This window comes from Apium graveolens, chromosome 5 (genome assembly GCF_009905375.1).
Source record: "Apium graveolens cultivar Ventura chromosome 5, ASM990537v1, whole genome shotgun sequence".
In the NCBI taxonomy this organism is placed as follows: domain Eukaryota; kingdom Viridiplantae; phylum Streptophyta; class Magnoliopsida; order Apiales; family Apiaceae; genus Apium; species Apium graveolens.
The window spans coordinates 195,470,567-195,475,943 of NC_133651.1; the positions used below are offsets into that span (position 1 = coordinate 195,470,567).

General features: G+C 32.9%; 1 long non-coding RNA gene across 2 annotated transcripts; it reads right to left on the minus strand.

Moving 5' to 3' along the window:
• Positions 1-208: 208 nt before the first annotated feature.
• On the minus strand, positions 209-4,554 carry LOC141724686 (uncharacterized). 2 transcript variants are annotated; one of them, XR_012576854.1, is made up of 5 exons: positions 4,398-4,553; positions 2,324-3,552; positions 1,488-1,824; positions 1,229-1,303; positions 209-532 (listed from the first exon to the last, which is right to left on the minus strand). It is a non-coding gene; the product is annotated as an uncharacterized LOC141724686 (long non-coding RNA). The 2 variants fall into 2 exon arrangements; XR_012576853.1 differs by having other exon boundaries at positions 2,324-4,554.
• Between the last annotated feature and the right edge of the window lie 823 nt (positions 4,555-5,377).

A 5,377-nucleotide genomic window follows, 5' to 3' on the forward strand; every position in this document is an offset into this window, starting at 1 on the left:
GTAACACTAAAATGCCCAAATATAACACAAAATGAGTGATACAATAGCTTGATCAAGATTGCATAAGTGGGACCCACAATGTTGGGTCCCACAACCTATTGTAACAGTCTATTTTATCTATTGTAACACCAATTTTTTGTAACTAAGCAACACTACCATATGTAATATAACACTATATGTAAACATATATTACACTAGAACAGTCAAATGTAACAATCCCATATATTATTAATAAAATATCAAATTTGCATACATGAGTCTCAATTTTTCAAACCAAACTATTAAATAACAGTCTCAATCTCCAAACCATACCACTACATAAGAGTCTCATCTCTAACTCCAACAACTACAACATAAAATCCAAGCTATCCTTGGATAGGAAAAAACTACTCGTGTCGACTATCCTTTGATATGAAATTATACAAAATAACCAGGCAGGAAAGCACTTTTTGCCCTTCTACACTTTACTAATCCGAATACAAAATAACCAGCAGAGGGCTACTTATTCTCCCTCATTCACCATTCCTTGCTCCTGTACACAAGTCACACCAAATTGCATAAGAATTAATACAAAATGCATTTTGGACTTAGACAGGGGAAATGAGGATTTTACAATAGATGCTAGCTACGCGAATTATATTAAAATATACTAAAAGAAAAACAAGTAAGAATCACACACAAAACTTATTTAATTTGGAAGAGGCTACCTACTTGGCAAGTCCTTCCTCCAACCTGTAGACATATCTTTCTTTCAGGGTCTCTAGGAACTTAACATCATGGTCGGCCAGATAGCCCCAGTCAAAAAAAATAATGACTCTCTTACCAGCAAGTTGAGAGAACATATGAGGTTCAATCAAATTCAATGTCTAAATCCATGCTACGATGGAAAGATTTACAAAACTTAAAAACCATTGCAAGACCTACAATATATGAATAAGTACGCTGCAGTGATGATACATTCTATGACTTAGACTTATTTGTGAATGTAGCAAAAGATCAGAATACACAATTTACTTGTTTTATCTCCTTCCCAGTTAAGTAACAGGCATATTCTTAAAATGGTCCAGCTTTTCTTTCCTAGGACTTTATTTTGTATATGAGGATATGGTGAAATTCACATTTAGTTGCCTTGTGCAAATCAGATGAAAATATGACAAGAACAAAAGACAGAGAAGAAACCAGGAAAGGTTTCTCTAAATGGAAAAGACTATCATTTTATTTTACATACCTTTTTTGAGGAAACAGTTAAGGTCACGCGAAGGTGATTGTCCCATGATACAACAGGCGTTAAATTATCTAACCCCTTCGATATAAAACAAGAAAACAAGTATCAGAAGGTAATGACTGCAACATCGGCTAAATATGTCCTGGTGGAGACAACTTCTTGATTGTTTGTTACGTTAAAAAAATCGAATAAATTGATGCATGCATATAGAATGTTAAATTTAGAATTTGGAATACCAGGAGAAAAGATAGTAGCTAGTGACCTGAAACATTTGTTCATTATAAATGCTAGGAGAGAACTACAAAGCTTGAGATCCACCATCATTAAATGCCCAAGTTCTTGCAAGTGTAAGGCCATTTGATACTGCTTCTTGAAATAGAGAAGATACTTTATCCCTTTGAGATGGATCAGAAGCCAAAACCATTAGCCAATACGTATTAAATCCATTTGCATAGTAATAGCTACCGTTCAGTATAAAGTGCACTCCATTGCAGTTAATGAACTCATTGTCTGCTGAAACCTTAATATTTGTTCCATGCTGATCAAACAAGAACAGAACCAACAGAAGGTGGAGACCCCAGTTCCTCATCTCTCTTTAGCTGCATGAAGAAAGCATTAAGATGAAATCAGTGCTTAATCTTTTTAATAAATAGGGCAAAGTGTGTGCTTAAATATACTAGACAAAACTTACCTAATATATTTTATTTGTAAATTCAGAGTGGGTAAGATGTACGCAGAATTTAATCAAAAGAAATGGGAGACCGTTTACGTGCGTGTTTATATAATTAAATAATTACATGCGTAGTTGTCAAAATAACATGTATCAGTGTCCATGCAGAAGTTTTATTTCTTTTCGCCTAGAATTGTAGCTAAACCTATCAAAATGACAAGTACTTCTGATGAAAAATTAGTATATTTTGGGAATCAGCTGTAATAATATGGCTACAATGGGACTTTTCCCAGGAGAAAGACAAGCAATCATATACACTGTAAGAAAAGCCATGCAACTAATAATAGAAAAATATTGCAAGTTTTCATATAAAAAAATAATTGATAGTCTGATACAATAAATATATAAACCAGAACAGAAGAACTCACCACAGATCCAAATTTTCCACCAAACACACTGTTTGGCTCCCACAGCATTTCCAACCTCAATTCTTTTGCTTCTTCAGTAATTAACTCGACAACTCTGTCGCGAGAGAATGGGTACGCTGAAATCTTCTGTGTACGCCATCTGAAGTTCTTCTGTAACTTTCTCATCAGAAAACCCCTCTTCATAGAATCTGCAACCTTGTTTCAGGATGATCTAAATACAATAATTTCCAGTCTACGAGATAAAATGTGCTAGAACCAGTATAACTATTTTAAGAAAGCATCCAGAATACAGCCATATTAAGATTGTAACAGAATTTAAGTATCATATTTGCTCTACAATCAGACAGAAAGAATTTTTTTCTAAGAAAATATAAGAAGACCCAAGAGTTCATATTTGCTCAATAGTTGATGTTACAAAACTTCTGAATGGATAAATATTAGATTGCTTAATGCAAGAGACATATGCCAACAAAATTATTTTTTTGTATAGCAAGCTCCTCTGTTGTTGTATTCCTATACAAGTCAGTAACAAGTAGATGTCAAAGATGTAACGAAATTCCGTCACATACCCACATAAACATAATTTATTAACAACATATTAATTATGACATTGACAAACCTTGTGATCCTTTGGATTCCTCCTCAATGATTCAGTATACTGCTTAATTGATTAGAGATACTTTTGGTACTTAAAAAATTCGTTACCTGGTGGAACATGTTACTAGCAAACATCACAAGGTTACTTGGTTCTGATGCTATTATGGTTACTAATGCTTAAAAAAAGTGACCCCAATCACTATAGCGACAATTTATTAGACAAGAAAGACGCGAATCCACTAACCTTAGTAAATGACAGTATGAAAAAAAAGCGCATTATAAAACTAATCAAACTACATCAGTTTGGTACACTTGAACATCAAGTTTTCATATCATCTTTTACTTTTTTCCTAATTTTAATCCTTCTATAAATGTTAATCATGTTACATGGAACTATGCAAGTGACTCTGGTGCCGATCCCTGGATGCTCTATGCCTCAATTCGTAAAAATTGAGTCCACTCAAATTCACATATACATGTTGATTCTATTATATCAAGTTCAACAGGAGCATTTAAAACACATGAATTAAGATATCGATCAACATGATATTTAAATCAAAATCAGAATATGGCTTATGGAGTCCAGTTCATAAGACTGATCAATACTCCTGATCAAATTTACTTTGCATCACCTGGTAAAACAATATACAAACATCAAAAATTAGTAACTAGTAGCTACCAAAATAAAAGCATCTCCACTGTGAAGGTAGCAGACTTCCATAGTCATGTTAATTAAAGAATATACATAATAATATCACAACTAAAACCTACCATCCCTTATACTCACATATTCCCTACATTACATAATACAAATAAATAGCTAGTGTATGTATTCCAAACCTTGGTTAAATAAATTATATCCATCTGAGTTGTTCTGCTACATTACTTAATAAACATAAAACAGAGTTATTTTCCATCACAACTGTTATATTGGCAATGAAAACATCACAATTTCATAACTAAATATCTTGCAAAATTTCACAATACTCTATCTTTGGGTAAAACAACAACAAATGAAGGTAACAAACAAATGAAATCACAAAATCGGTATTTTAGGCTAAAAAGTATCACACAACATCTTGTAGAACTAATTCGGAGGGGATAATCAATAATTATCATTTATCGAAAAATACGCAAAATCATCACAGTCAAATTAACATTATACATAAATAAAAAATGACAGCAATGCAGCATAAAAAAGTTATAACATAGTTGTAAAAAGAGCATACATTAACAAAACCAAACTAAATATTTCTTTACGAAAGCTTGAACACCCAATCGAATATCAATTATAAAGCCCTAAAATTCAATTATAAAGCCCTAATCACCTGAAATTTTACAGTGTGCATATATATTAAGCAGAGAAAATATGTATATATATTTAAATCAGAGCAAATCTGTACCAAAAAAACTAAATCCCCAATTTGAAGCCCTAGAAACCCTGTAAAATCATATGAATTGAAAAGTCAGTAACAACCTCTAAATTAGAGTCATATACTTGTGGATTCAACAATCAATTTGTTCTTCAATTAATTGTTTGAGTCAGAGAGATTGTTTTGAGAGAGAGAGAGAGTCGAGAGAGAGTGTTGGTGAGAGAGATTGTTTGAGTGATTGTGTTTTGTCCATGTAAGTAGGTCTATAGGTCTTTTTTTGTTGGGGGAAATCCCGCTCATTTTTTACATAGTAACGGTGTAGTATTTTTTATTTTTTTATTTTAGTTTCTAATTTAAATTAATAATTTATTATTTATTAAATAATAAAATAAAAAAAGGTGACTTTTAAATTTATGTACAATACAATAAATTTCGTAATTTGTAAGTAATTTGATGTTACATTCCTGATTAATTAATAATTCAAAATATAATTTTAATACTAGTTTTGTAGTAATATTTCCACTTTAAAAATTTTAAAAATTAAAAAGTACCTAATGTAACACCAGGTGTTGGTGTTACATGCTGGGCAACACCAGCATTTCATTGTAACAGTAGATTTATAGCTATTGTAACACTGTAAGCGAGGTGTTACAATAGACCAAAAATCTCTTAGCTAATGTAATGCTCCTTGTAACACTTGCATTACAGTAGCCCACTTATGGCGTAGTGCCCCTTTCGGTCAGTCATTAGAATTCTTGTTTCTGGATCCCCCGCTCCGGGTCATCCTCATAGCCTGGAGCATATGTGTTTCTTTGATGAATCTGGCTGCCATAGAGTAGGCAACAGTTAGGCTCTGTGGTTCCTTGTTGATCAACTCTACAATATACCTTTCGTTATGTTCCTGGTCTAAGTTCTTCCGGAATATGCTTAGTGCCTCCCGCGCATCTAAGTTTGAGATCTTATAGAATATTGCTTCTTGGAAATGCCTCATATAGGCAGAGAGAGTTTCGTTGTCATACTGGCGTATAGTTTCGAGTTGGCATATGTGCAGATCATGTGTCTTGTTTGCTCAGAACCTCCTGAG